This window comes from Chiloscyllium plagiosum, chromosome 26 (assembly GCF_004010195.1).
Source record: "Chiloscyllium plagiosum isolate BGI_BamShark_2017 chromosome 26, ASM401019v2, whole genome shotgun sequence".
Classification (NCBI taxonomy): Eukaryota; Metazoa; Chordata; class Chondrichthyes; order Orectolobiformes; family Hemiscylliidae; genus Chiloscyllium; species Chiloscyllium plagiosum.
In genome coordinates, this window is record NC_057735.1 from 12,966,512 (window position 1) to 12,982,151 (window position 15,640).

Consider the following 15,640-nt stretch of genomic DNA (forward strand, 5'->3'; position numbering starts at 1 on the left):
TGCTGGCTAGGCCGGCGTTTATTGCCCACCCCTAATTGCCCAAAGGGCAGATCAGAGTCAATCACATTGCTGTGAGTCTAGAGTCACAATAAGGATGACGGTTTCCTTCCCTAAAGGACATAAGTAAACCAGATGGACTTTTTCTGACAATCATTAATGGTCATTAGACTCTTATTCTACATTTTCTTTTGTTGAATTCAAACTTCACCATCTGTCATGGTGGGATTAGAACCCCACTCCCAGAACTTTGCCTAGGTTTCTGGATTAAAAGTCGAACGATGATACCAGTCATCCATCACCTCCGTTCCTTTGCTGGAGGGAAACATATGTTGTCACCTATCTTCATGATAGCCTACCCTTTCCTCCCACAGTGATCAGTGCGTTTCCCAGAGTTACACCAACTCCGCTACATGTATTACTCTTACAAGACCTAGTGTTGACCAGTTAGAGTCAAGTTCGCATGAGTTTTCAAGAACAATGATGATATGGGTTGGTAAAAGAACAGCCTTATTCCCTACTCCTCAAACTGTTCCTGTAGAGGTTGATACACATTGAATGTATGGAGCAAGCTTGAAGCCACCTGTTCTCCATCTATGAACCTTGTGATGTGCTGCTCAGAGAAGTCATCATTTTCCAAGCTTTCCAAGACACCTGGATATGTTTGACCCCAATATCACCAATATTTTCAATGTCCTTCCTTTCACTGGAGTATCAATCAGACCATAAGCAACCAGAAACTGCAGGCAATGAACAATGTGATTGGGTATGTTTGGGGAGAGCTCAATGTGGCCATGATAGGCCACAGTGGCCACACTCTCAGCATCTCATTAAGAGTTAAACTAAAGTCAAATGCCTCCACCAATCACCTTGGACCTCGTCAAAAATTCCCATATGGATTCCCTTGATCCTTGATTTGCTGAATAGAACCAATAGTATCTCAGAATTAGAGGAGGCAAGGGATCGTAATATTCCTTAGCTCAATCCATTATCTCTTGAAAGGTTTTAGTATCTGATGTCTCAGGAAACATAAGGCTCCCGATAACCGAGTAAACTGTGGCTCCACACGCTGTCAGGAGAATTACTTGTGGTTTTTCATCTGCCTCAATGTTCATTTTTCTGGAAGAAATAATATGCTTTTTCCACATACTGGACACAATCTTCAACTTCAGGATCAAATGATGCAAAACTTCCCAAATAATAGTATTAAAATTTTATCGGTTTCCATGAAATCCCAATTTATTCTTCAAAACCCCAGTGAATGTACTCCTAACCGATCCAATCTCTCTTACCATGTGAGTCCTGTCATTCTCTGAATCAGTCAGCGTGATATTTAAGTACAGGAATTAACAGGGTCCGATTGGTCGAGTGTGGAAAGAGGAACCCACGTACGGGTCCAAATTCTTGGAGATAATACGAGTTGCTTTATTACATGACACTGATCCAGCTCTCTTAGAGCCAGCTCTCATAGGGAACCGAGCCTCTGACACTCCAGTTTATATCTGTCAGCCAGGGCTCCCCGATCAGGCCAGATTAAGTGCCCTAATCAGGGAACCCATATTCTATAAGGTCCATCTGACTGACCTTGCTACAATCACTACAGTTACATTGATATGGTAGACACTGATACAGAGACTTTGAGGAGCATCTGGATGATAGGCCTCACTCTTCTGAGATCCTAAACTGTTCTTACCACATCATCATAATGGACTGTGCTTCAGGCACTCTTCAATCATGAAGGCAAAGTCAATATAGACCTAATTGACCATCGGGCTACTCTATTATTAGATGGAGACAGCTGCTGGTGGTTTGACCTGGGGGTCACGAAACCTCTGGACAGGTGAGAAAGAGAATCCTTCATGGTAACCTCAGCCAGTGCAGAAATTGAACCCACATCACGTGATGTTACTCTACAATGCAAACCAGCCCTTCCGCCAACTGTGCCAACTGACCCTGACTCTTTAGTAGTAACCCCTTCTATAAAAGACAAGCTCAGGTCCTCGGTGCGGTCAGCCTAAGCCTATGGATTGCTAGTCCTGTACTTTACCACTACGCCACCATCTCCCCACACTGCCCAGTGGTATTAGCCCAGATTTCTGTGTCCAAGTGTCTGTGAAGGGCAGGGGTGGGGTTGGGGAGGCGGGGCTTGAATCTACAATCAAGTAACACGGAGGCAACAATGATAGTCACTGAGCCTGTATGCATCTAAGAACATGAACACAATTTGGAAAGACCTTCCAAAATCAGAATCCTCAGAACACAATTCTCGACCTAAGGCATGACTGATCCTGGAGGAAACAAATTTTCAGGGCACCTTAATTGATCCCAGGAAACACAAAGCTATGTTCTTTTCTGACTGAAGTTTACAACAGTCTGAGATTTAACATGGACAGATTCTACTTGAATTGCACTGATATTACAAACAGAACCTTGTTTTTAACCAAAGCTTTAACATGACAGACTACTACATGAAGGCACATTTTGGTATTGTCAGTTCGTGTCAATGCAAGTTTCTGTACAGAGATAATTCAGGGACACAGGCACTGACATGAAGTTTTAGAATGTAAAATCACAGTCAAGATGGTCAGGCATAAAGTGACAGATACATCAGTATCTGTCTACATGACTACATCAGTATTGAAAGGGAAATATAAATTAGAACAAATGAATCTTAATAAAGCACTGCTACCAACACGCATTTTCTGTAGTAGTGAAAGCTGCAGTTTCTTCAAGTTAAATCTCTGGTTTACTCACAGTTTGGCTCATTCACATGTAGCTCTGGGCAGGATATGAGGAGACTATGTGCTCAGTACAAATCTACAGCAGCAGTTTGAAGTCTGATACCTTCAGATCCATTTTACTTTCTGTTCATCTCATGAGGGTAGGGGTGTAGAAAGTCGACAGCTGATATCAACGCTCTGTCACACAGAGCAGCTGCTCAGATGGAGTGTAAAGCCGGTTTGTTCAGATTCAGATTGTTCTGCCTGACGTAGCAGCATGGGTGTTTCCCAGCAGAGAGCAGCTGGCACAGTGCAGCAGGGTGGAACAAAGCCGTCACTGGTCTCAGTCAGTGAATTAAAGAGAGAGCTTCCTTGAGGTTAAACTGTTACTCTGATTATGCAACCTCTGACAGAACCATACTTACTAAAAGAATTCAGCTGTTTGCGTATCCTCCACCATTCAGTAAGATCAGTAAGCTTAATTTGAATGTGGCTTCATTTCAACTTTCCTGTCTACCCCAATACCCTTTGACAACTGTGTCAATCACAAATCTATCTAATACAGCCGATAAAATATTTAATGACCCAGCATGGCTTTCTGGGGAAAAGAATTCCACATACTAATGACATGTTGAGAGAAAACCCTTCCTCACCATCTTAAATGGGAGACACCTTATTTTTAAACCATGTCTCCTCCTTCCCAGAAAAGGAAACAGCCTTTCTGTATCCATACTGTCAAATCCCCTTTATCTTTCAACAAGATCACCTTTCATTCCTCTAATCTCCGATGAGTCTTCATCTAACCTGTCCAATCATTCTTCAAAAGATAACTCCTTAATCGCTGGGTTCAGTTGAATGAACCTTCTCTGAACTGCTTGTAGTGCACAATAGAAATAATGGCATAATATCTTCTTTGCAAATGGAATAGAAGATCGAGCACTTTACTAGGGGCATGTTTGATTTAATTGTTTACGGATAAAAGCACGTATAAAGGAACATAACAGAAGAATAGGAGCAGAATTAGATAATTCAGTCGTTGAGCCTGCTCTGTCATTTTTTACAGTCATGACTGATATGATCTCAGCCTCTTCTACACTTTCCTTCTCCCTCCTCGTCACTCTTTCACCTGTTACTAATTAAAAGTTGGTCTATCTCTGCCTTAAATTTATTCAATGTCCCAGTGTACATTACAGTCTGGGGTAATGAGTTCCAGAGCTTCCTGACCTTTTGAGAGAAGCGATTCCTCCTCAGCTCTGTTTTGAATCTGCCATCCCTCATCCAAAAACTATGATCACATATTTTAGATTGTCCCACAGGGGAAGCATCTGTTTTGACTCTACCTTGCCAATCCCCTTTAATATAATCTAGACATTCATTCAATCACCTCTCAATCTTCTAAACTCCAGAGAGTATAGGCTGAAACTGCTCAATCTCTCATAGAACACAGAACAATACAGCACAGAACAGGCCCTTCGCCGACCTGTGAACTAATCTAAGCCCATCCCCCTACTCTATCCCATCATCATCCATATGCCTATCCAAGGACTGTGTAAATACCCCTAATGTGGCTGAGTTAACTGCATTGGCAGGCAGGGCATTCCACGCTCTTATCACTTTCTGAGTAAAGAACCTGTCTCTGCCATCTGTCTTAAATCTATCACCCCTCAATTTGCAGCTATGCCCCCTCGTACAAGCCGACATCATCATCATAGAAAAAAAGAGTCTCACTGTCCACCTTATCTAATCCTCTGATCATCTTGCATGTCTCTATCAAATCCTCACTTAGCCTTTTTCACTCCAATGAAAACAGACCCAAGTCCCTCAGTCTTTCCTCATAAGATCTTTCCCCCAGACCAGGCAACATCCTGGTAAATCTCCTCTGCACCTTTTCCAATGCTTCCACATCCTTCCTGTAATGAGGCAACCAGAACTGTACACAATATTCCAAGTGAGGCCACACTAGCATTTTGGGTAGTTGCAGCATGACATCACAGTTCTGGAACTCAATCCCTCTACCAATGAAGCGTAACACACCGTATGCCTTCTTAACAGCTCTATCAACCTGGATGGCAACTTTCAGGGATCTTTGTACATGGACACCAAGATCCCTCTGCACATCCACACTGCCAAGAATCTTTCCATTGACCCAGTACTCTGCCTTCCTGTTATTTTTCCCTAAATAAATCACCTCACATTTATCTGCATTGAACTCCATTTGCCAACTCTCAGCCCAATTCTGCAGTTTCTGTCCACTACTCCATCGACTTTAGTGTCATCTGCAAATTTACTAATCCATCCACCTATGCCTGCTTACAGGTCATTTATAAAAATGACTAACAGCAGTGGTACCAAAACAGATGCTTGTGGGGGGCATACCTACAAATTGAGGGGTGATAGATTTAAGTCAGATGTCAGAGGCAGGTTCTTTACTCAGAGAGTAGTAAGGGCGTGGAATGCCCTGCCTGCCAATGTAGTCAACTCAGCCACATTAGGGCCATTTATACAGTCCTCGGATAAGCACATGGATGATGATGAGATAGTGTTGGGGAATGGGCTTAGATTAGTTCACAGATCGGCGCAACATTGAGGGCCAAAGGACCTGTTCTACATTGTATTGTTCTATGCTCTTCTAGTATTTCCTGATTTATACTGTGCCCTACTGTGGAACTATAGTTTGGGGACGTATCGATTATTCCCACCAAAGATTCTTGCACTTGTTATTTTTTATTTTAACCTGAACTGATTGTACATCTTGAATTGTAGTGCCTGTAACATTTTAGATTAGATACTTACAGTGTGGAAACAGGCCCTTCGGCCCAACAAGTCCACACCGACCCGCCGAAGCGCGACCCACCCATACATTTACCCCTTCACCTAACACTACGGCCATTTCACCTGATCTGCACATCTTTGGACTGTATGAGGAAACCAGAGCAAACCCACGCAGACACAGGGAGAATGTGCAAACTCTACACAGTCAGTCGCCTGAGGCAGGAATTGAACCCGGGTCTCTGGCGCTGTGAGGCAACAGTGCTAGCCACCATGCCACCCCACAGCACTGATCTCTTCCTTTGCTAACAGAGCTACAGTACCTTTTTCTCCTTCTAGCCTATCCTTCTGGAACACTGAGTACCTTTGGCTATTCAATTCCAAAATCTGGAATTTCCACACCTCAGTAATCATTGCCCAATTATATCCATTTGTCTCTATTTGCACTGTTAACTCATTAATTTTATTCTGAATGCATTCAGGTACAAAGCCTTTAAATTTTTTTAATTATTAAATTTATTTACTCTTTTATGATTCTTTGGTGCAATATGATATTCTTTTTATTTTCACTAACAATCAACCTCAACATTAACCTGAACTCCTACCTTGTCCGTTAAATTTGATTTTTCAATTTACTGCGCAACTGAATCTGCTCCTTCCAACCAATTAGTTCAAAGTCCTACCTCCAGCCCCAGTTGTATATTTTGCCAGAGCCCTGGTCCCAGCATGATTCAAGTGGAGCCCGTCACATGAAAAACTCCAATTTTTTTCATTTTTGATGTAAATGCCCCATGAATCTGAAATTTGGGATGTTCAATTGATGACCACTTTTCGAAACCAACCGGGTAGCTGAAAAATGCTTTGGGATTTCCTGAGGATGTGAAACAAGCTGCATAAATGCAAGTAATTTTATATTTTTTTTAGAAATTAACTTCTGCAAATCTCACTGGTTTGAAATATACTGTAACTCTGATTCTTTTGTCTTCCTAGGGGAGTGCATTGGGCAGTGAAATGAGACCACATTTATCCAACTGCAAACAAGTGTTCACAGCTCAACAGATACAAACAATAATATTTGTACAATATCTCTGATTGCGACCAAATGCGAAGATTTCTGTAGATCAGTTTGTACCTCTTGAGGACTCTCCATTTTGTACAACATATTTAGTCCTCACTGTGCCAGACAGGCATGCATTGGTCAGCTGATGTTTCCTTTCACATTCTAAAATAATTATCAATCCCAATCAGTGTATGCATAAATGTAGCAAAATGTAAGCAAACTCTCATCCTCATATTCCTTCAATTGTCACTGAGCAGTATGTTTTACACCATCAATTCTGACAGTACATATTCCTGGAAGTTTAATTACAAGGTCTCCCACAGCCTGCCATTGGTCACCTGTTCATTTATCCACCCAGTAACCAGTTTCCTGTACCAATTGCATGTCCCAATTATGCATTCTTGGCCAAGAGCCAAGTATCGGCAAAAAGTATTTACTCAACAGGAAACTTGTTTTGACAAGTGAAGTGAATTGCTAATTCATTTGCTTCGCTGACGTCTTTAAAGTGATTAAAATAAATTATAAGTTCTGTGATTTCTTTTGTTCATGTCTTTTTAGACAAAATTAGAAGGTGACAAGTTTCCAAAGTCTTTGTCACTGAAAATTTAACCGTCTGGCTGATTGACACCGTTATAGGGTTGTAGAAGCAGTTTTTGGAAAAATGTAATTTTGAATGTTAGAAAGAACATTTCTGAATAGGTGTTTTTTTTGTTTATACATGTGCTATTGTTATTAAATTTATAATAAGGAAATCAGTTATGTACATAATAAGTGAATGGCATTGAAGGGATATAACTTCACATTGTGTTTGGATAGATGGTATGAGGCACCATGACAAGTGGGGATGGTTTGAGGGATTTGGGCTTGTGAGTTTACCTGCTTTCAAAGCAACATAGTTGAAATCGTAGAGAACGAATGTGGGACTCCTCAACTATCTACCTCAGAACCTTCCTGTCCCTGTGACTAGCTACAATCTATTGAAGTGGATTGATTAGCTTGGTTGGCCGGGTGCCAACAACCCAGGTTTAATTCCTGTACCAGCTGAGGTCACCGTGGAGATCCTACCTTCACAACTTTGCTGCTTGCCTAAGGTGTGGTTCTCCTCAGGTGAAACTCACCACCAGTCGTTTCTCTCGACTGAAAGAGAGGGATTATGGGGTCCTTACCTTTACTTCTGGGGTCAGTGGGACTGACTGCCAAATCCATCCAGTATTTATCTGCGCTTTTATCCTCTCCTCTCACCCCATCCACCAGTTGTGTGTCACAGAGGACCAAAGTGTGTAGAAAATTGGTAAATTCCCTCAGAATATATAAGCGGAAAGAATTTTACAACAGCTTATATCTAAATCTCTTTCACTGAAAAAATGGACAAGGGATTCAAAATTTTAACATCTCTATGACTGCCATAGTTGTTGTGCTAATCTATGCCTCCAGACATGTTTAGATGGCTCACTGTTCTTGCCTCCCCTGTACAAAATGGAATCTATTGTATATTTTAACTATTTTCCCATTTGATATTCACTTCTCATCAACGAGAATAAAATTCCTGAGTTATCATGTTCAGAGTTACCTAAGTTCCATTTATTTCCAACTGTTGATTGAGTTATGACACATACAATACATGAGCATACTTCTGATCTTTAGTCATTCATGACATAAACTTATGAATTCAGGCAGACTTCCCTTTCTGGTACAAGCTTATAGATGCATAGTCACTTCCCTTACTAAAACTAGATATAGTCCTAGAGACCTGCTCCCTCACTAGAGAGAGACAACTTGAGGTAATTTAAAGTGAAAGTCAACACATCTCACGCAAGGAGTAAGGTCAAGAAGTTGGAATATTCATGTTGACCTCAGCCAGTAAAGGAATTAAACCCATTGTTTTGGCATAAGTCTATATAACGCACCAGCCATCCAAGCTCACCAGTCCTCAAGCTCAAGTAATACTCAGTGATAATAACCAAGTTGCTGAACTTTGCTGAATATTTTCCAAGTCATACTGTCCTGAGGGAGATGGCCCACGGCTTTGACATCTTGCTTTTCTCCACAAAGGAAAATATATTGTTAATATGGTTTTATAAAGGTCTTTAAAGATGTTGTAAGACCCTAGGATTTTACACACATTTTTAGCAGTATGCCTTTGTGCAGTGTTATTAACTGTCATGCCTTTTTATTTGGCACCTGTGCTTTGTGTATGTGAAAAATGATTCAGTATCTCCTGTGCAAAAAGTCTTTTTTCCATTTATAAATGATATCATTTGAAATGCAATCAGTGTGTTATTCTGCTCAGTTAGACCCTGAAGCACATTATTAATATTCTGTCTTTCAATCCTAATGCAGTTTGTAGTGATAGCAAGTTTGTAAATAAATGAGTTGGATTTCAAAGCTGCAGCTTTTTATCAGTGTGATTTGTATTGTGTAACGCTGGTGCGAAGCAGACTGAATTGAAGTGATTCTTCAGCAGTAAGAGTCTTGTCACTTAGCTTCCAGACCAGCTAATCTGAAACTGGCGTAAAATAAAGTTTCATAAATTACCCAGACAATCTCTGGCAGAATCAGATTTGGAATTTAATCCATCATTTCAGTGTTGACTCATGAGGAGCTATTCTGTTAGACCTACTGCCTTAAACTTTCCCCTGGCCTAAAAGTTTTCCTTTTCAAGAACATAAGAATTAAGAGTGGGAGTAGGCAATTCAGCCCCTCGGGCCTGCTCTGTCGTTTCATATGACCACAGATGATCTCATTTTGGCCTCAATGCCACATTCCTGCTCCCTCACTATAACCCTTTGATCCATTCCTCATTAAAAAACTGTATGTCTCCTTTCTTAAATTTATTCAGAGTCCAGTGAACCCTGGGCTTGTGAATTCCACGGATTCATGACCCTTTCAGAGAAGTAAATCTTCCTCATCTCTTTCAAATAGAGTCATAGAGTCAAAGGGATGTACAGCACAGAAACAGACCCTTCAGACCAACCCATCCATGCCAACCAGATATCCTAAACTAATCTAGTCCCATTTGCCAGCATTTGGCCCACATCCCTCTAAACCTTTCCTATTCATATACCCATCCAAATGCCTTTTAAATGTTGTAGTTGTACCAGCCTTGACATTTACTCTGGCAGCTCATTCCATACATGCACCACCCTCTGTGTGAAAAAGTAGCCCCTTAGGTCCCTTTTAAATTTTTTCCCCTCTCACCCTAAACCTATGCCCTCTAATTCTGGACTCTCCAACCCTTAGCCTAAAACTATGATTTCTCATTCTAGATTGCTCTACAGGGAGACATTTTCAAGCAAGATTCCAAATTTTTTTAATCATCTTGAAAGGAACTATTGAGTTTGCTTTGGCCTAGTTGGACAAGGAACTGCATCAACTCACATGTTCAATACTGTCAAGAGAACTGAATATTACTCTCATTTGTGTTGAAGTGGCAGTAAGCTATAGACAGATTTATAAATGATCCAGACGTTTCACTGACTATAAAGAATAAAGATACAATTATAGGATTAAGCAGGTGATTCTCTGTCCTAACCCAGAAGGAAAAAATCAGTAAAATTGGTGAATGGCACATGTACCATTCTGACTCATTTAATATATATAATTGAGGATCACTGTCTCAGTTTCCCCAACAGAGCAACAGTCTGAGTGATCGAGTGGGAAATTACTTTGGCCAGTGGTTTTGGTGCAAACTTTGAAGGAAAAAACTCTGTGCAAGACAATGAGGAAGAAAAATTAGGTTTATTCCTCAAGACGCTGTCACAGTGGTAAACCACAGGCACTGACATTCTGATCATTGAACCAATAATGAGAATTGTTCATGTGACATTGTACTTGGAAGTGTTGATTCTTACTGCTTAGCACAGCAACATCAATAACTTTCATTTAGATTAGATTCCCTACAGTGTGGAAACAGGCCTTTCGGCCCAAATAATTCACACCGACCCTCCGAAGAGTAACCTACCCAGACCCATTCCCCCTAACTAATGCACCTACCTCTACGGGCAATTTAGCATGGCCAATTCACTTAACCTGCACATCTTTGGACTGTGGGAGGAAACCAGAGCACCCAGAGGAAACCCATGCAGACACGGGGAGAATGTGTAAACTCCACACAGACAGTCGCCTGAGCCTGGAATCGAATCTGGGTCCCTGGCACTGTGAGGCAGCAGTGCTAACCACTGAGCCACCGTGCCGCCGAAATTCAATTAATCACCTTTAAAATGCAAAGTATTCAGGCAAGATTCGACAGATAAAAAGCTGTACAGAAAGCTTGCACAAAGTGGTAAGTTTGAAGAGCGCCTCAAAGAAGGGGAGAGAGAGGTCAAGGGATATAGAAACTGATTGTTGTAATTCTAGAGCTTATGGCCAAGGCTGCTGAAGGGAATAGTGGATGTAAAATGTGAGCAGCACAAAGGTTTTTGAGGGTTCAGGGGCTGAAGGAGATTACATAGAGAAGGGGAGCAAAAATGAGAGTTTAAAAGGAAACACACAAAAGAATGATGAACGTTAAGATACCAGCCCAAGGTTTCATTTTGTCCTCTTCACATTTAAATTGCCATCCACCTGCCACCCCACCCCTGCTGATCAGAACTACCACCAAGACACAATCCATATCCAGGAATCCAATATCTTCACACAGCAAAGCCCAATCTCTCTGAGTCTCAAATATCTATCTCACACAGAACACCATCTCTCCCATTCGCAGTGGTGTTCCACTCTGTCACTGCTATGTATGTTGTTGGGGGTGTCTACTGTCCTTTTAAAATGACCAGGAGGGTGGGGGGAGGGTGGATGAGCTTTGAGTCAGTCTAGGTCAGACCGTGTAGCTTTAAAAGATGTAAAAGAAATTGTTCCTGGTTCAAGGTTCACTTGAACATTATGGTCTTTTATAATTTATGAATTGACCCAAATATAATAACTGGTGACAAGGCTGAGTTAAGGCCCATTAACTGTGTTTTACTGCCGTGTTCAGAAGGAAGGGAGGAGACCAACCACGACTTTGGAAATGGCGTGGGATTGAGGAGGAGGTGGAGTGGTCGACTTGTTGGGAGACAGATTGAAATGTCAAAGGTAATAACTGTAAGGGGACTTGAGCTGTAGTTGATGCTGAGGCAGGTGATTACTCAGCAGGGAGCAGTCCGAGAACAGAATTCATGAAGGGCCTCGGGCTGCAACCAACAGCTGAAAAGGGGAGTACTCACCCGAAAGTTTACTGAAAATCATAGTGGAGAGTGTCATTGAGGCAGCAATTTCATGTTGATTATGTTGATGCCCACTCCAAAAGGCCCAAGTTGGCAGCCATGAAGTTGGTATCAGTGGGAACAAGGATAGACCGGCTGGATGAAATATTTGCCAGACTGGGGAAGCCGGAACAAGTCGCGAGTGACAATAGTCGACAGTTTGTTGTGGAAGATTTCGGGGAGTACCTGGAATGCCACTGAGTCAGACTTGTGAGATCAAGCTCCGTATTATCAGGTGACAAAAGGCCAGTTGGAGAGATTTGTATAAACCCTGAAGCAAGCTCCCTGTCCTAGGGATTGCTAGGATGGCAAGAATCAACATGTTCCTCAGCATGCACATGAACGCACAATACATGAAGACCCAATGCTCACTGAAGTTCTTAATGTTCAACCGACAACTGAGAACCATGTTTGATCTACTGCAGCTAGAAGAGACCAGAGAGGTGGCATTAAGAAGAACAATGAGCCAGAAGGGTGGGAACTTCAAAGTGGAGGATAGTCCAAAAAGGAGAGACTGTCTTGGCCAGAAATTACACTTTTGGGAACAAATGGATTCCAGCAACAGTGGTGCCTCAATCGGGACCATTGTTGTAGATAATACAGACCAGGGATGAGCTGGTCTGGAGGGAACACTGGACCCGATGGTTGCCATGCCTCACCAATGGGGAGAGGTCCCTCAAAATTCAGAGCCAGGCCTGATGGAACCTGTGGTGTCGACTGAGTCATGTGTCTCCGAGCCAGGATTGGTCATACCCAGAGAGGCGACAGCAGCTGTGTCACAGGGCAATGGCAGCCAATCAGGGTCATGCGTATCAGTGGAATGGCAGGAAGCCCAGGAGACTCCATCAGCAAAAGTTCCTGGGATGAGGAGATTGTCTTCTAGAAACCGTTACCCCACCACTCCAAGAGATAAACATGTTGATGTGGATTACAGATGGGACACTTTCCAAAGTGGGCTTGTGTCATTCTCCCACGTTTTCCATTATTTCAGGGTGGCACGGTGGCTCACAGAGCCAGGGACTCAGGTTCAATTCCAGCCTCAGGCGACTGTCTGTGTGGAGTTTGCACATTCTCCCTGTGTCTGCGTGGGTTTCTTCCGGGTGCTCCGGTTTCCACCTACAGTCCAAAGATGTGCAGGTTAGGTTGATTAGCTGTGCTAAAGTGCCCATAGTGTTTAGGGATGTATAAGTCAGATGCATTAGTTAGGGATAAATATAGGGTAGGGGAATGGATCTGGGTGAGTTACTCTTTGGAGGGTCAGTATGGACTTGTTGCACCAAAGAGCCTGTTTCCACACTACAGGGGTTCTATGATTCTTTTGTAAATATTTATGCCTATGTATGTATGTTGGCTATGATGCATGCATCATGTTTATAATTGTTGTATATATGTTCATTAATGGAAGTTTTTGAAATAGAGGGAGAGGGGTGTTATGTATGTGTGGGAGTGTGCACTGCCTCTTTAAGAGAACAGGCAGGTGACCCAGAGGGAGTGAGTTTTGATTCAGTCTATGTCTGACTGTGTAGCTGTAAACACATAAAAGAACTATTCCTGCTTCAGGTTTCACCAGGCCTATCTCATGGTCTATTTGTAATTTATAACTAGACCCATTCATAACAGTCCCTCAGTCTCACGTTCCCATCTATCCATGACCTGATGTTAATGAGGACTGAGGTCCAATACTGAAGGCTGGTCAGAGCTGAGTTCAGACACAGAGAGTAATATGCCCCCTTCCCTCATACTAAGTAGATAAGGTGGGCACATTCAGTTTCCTTGCCCAGGGAGTTTGGAATTCATGTAACATTCGCACTTTTCTTGGAACATTTCACCAAAATACCACAAAATAAGAAGAATTGAATCGACTTGGGAGCAAACCAAACAGCTACTTGTACAATTCCATATTAGGGCAACACATCCTGTTTAATTTTAAACTCCTGGATCTGACTTACAAAAGGAAAGGAATAGCTTGCATTTGTGTAATGCTTTCTCTCACATCAGAACATTCAAAAGTGCCTCAAGGACAAAGTTAATTCCTCAAGATAGTGGGTTAATTGACGTAGGTTTAATATTGGACTGCTTTAAAAATGGGAAAAAATTAGCTCAGAAACCTAAGGTACTGGACTGTCACATGATGAATACAAGGATACAACAGCTGGCAGCTTAAGTGTAGGATTGGAGAGAGAGATGAACTATAATCATTTCATGGAAATATTGGAAAGGAAAGTTGCGTACAAAGGAGCTTTGTGCAATGATGACAATGCCAAACTTCCTAAATGATGGAAAATATGAGTGGTACAGCATATGTGGACAGTCTAAAATCTGGCTGAATTTATATTTCATGCACACTGCTACTAATGGTAAGGTCAAAGTCATGGCTTTGATGCGTGTGCCATCTGTCCTGCCTGACAATTCTTTGTTTTAAATGAATTGACAAAAGCTATAGAGAAATGAGAACAATATTTTTCACAAAGCAAGTTATTCTAGACTGAAAGAATGGAGTAAGCAGATTCATTAAGAACTAACAACCAGGAGATTTAATGTTGAAAAAGTACAATTTGTGAGTTTATGGGCAAAGATCAAGAGCAGATAATGCTTGATTGGCAAATGATGCTTGATTGGCATACATGCACAGCCTTCAAAATTCACTCCCCTTACCATCAACATACAGTGGGACCCGTGTGCGGGATGCACTGCAGTAGCTCACTGAGTCTCCTCTGACAGCACCTTCTAAAGCCACAGCCTCTGCCATCTGGAAGGACAAGGGCTGCAGAAACATGGCAACACCACCCTCCCTAATAGCCAATTAGGATGGACAATAAATGTTGGCCTAACCAACCATTCCCACTTCCCGTGAACAAATTTATTAAAAATCCAATTAATTAGACAATTGTATTAAAGAGCCAGCAGAGGTGTAATTACTTTCTGTGCTTCATGAATCTGAGATAACTAGTTGATGTGCACTCAGGAAAATTTATGTAATTTAATTGGATGAACATAAGCATTGTGTAATTATGAATAAAAAAAGGACAAATCCGAAGAAGGAGTAAGTAAGAATTCGGAGTTAGTGTAGGTCCAAGGTTAGAATTCTCTGCGTTCAAGGAGCTTCTACCTCAGCTCCACTGTCCTGCCCCGATCCTTATATCCCAATTCTCGTATTTCCTTAAAAGCTTAGTCTTCAATAACAAAGCAATCACAACTCTCTGGGTTAGAGAAATGTGAGAAAATCAGACGTGGAATCAGATGTCCTTGGATGATGTGTGGGATAAAAGGAGATGAGAAACTGCAAACTGTGGTCAATAAACCAAACTCAGGCTTTGTCTGCTGTGTGCCCACACTGGAAACATGGAACCTACATCTGCAAACATCAGGCTACACTTCCCGCTGCCTCTAGAAAGCAATCATATAATCAAGGACCCCTCCCACCCTGGTTATACTCTCTTCCACTCTCTTCCATCGAGCAAAAGATACAAAAGTTTGAAAACATGAACCAACAGATTTATCAATCTCTGGGGTCACAAATCAGGCTGAGTGATGGGGAAAGCTGAAGAGATTGTGGGTTGGGAGAACATCAAGGGATGGTGTTGATGCAATTCAAGGTTGAGCGGGAGACTGTTGGAGATGGAAGAAAATTATGCAGTGGGTGACTCACTTGTAGCAGTCAAATTTAGAAGCATTGTGCCACACAAGTCTTGAGTATTGATTGTTTTATTCATGAGCTCACGGGGAGAGACAAGTTGACCGAATGGCCACAAGTCACTCCAATGAGATAGGAGAGTTGTGTGATTATATAGGTTACAATCATTTAACAATTAGCAAACTGTTAATTGCAGGATAATGAGCAGCTTGCTCAGTCA

General features: G+C 41.9%; 1 protein-coding gene across 2 annotated transcripts in view; it reads right to left on the reverse strand.

The window, feature by feature from the left end:
• Positions 1-3,032, reverse strand: part of LOC122562967 (ras-related protein Rab-7b-like) — a 29,236-nt gene extending 26,204 nt beyond the window's left edge. The window contains exon 1 of one of the 2 annotated variants that reach the window (XM_043716272.1): positions 2,842-3,032. The gene's annotated coding sequence lies outside the window, so the exon portion shown is untranslated. Of the gene's footprint in view, positions 1-2,751 lie in introns of both variants that reach the window. The other variant, XM_043716271.1, reaches the window with a different exon arrangement.
• Positions 3,033-15,640: the final 12,608 nt, after the last annotated feature.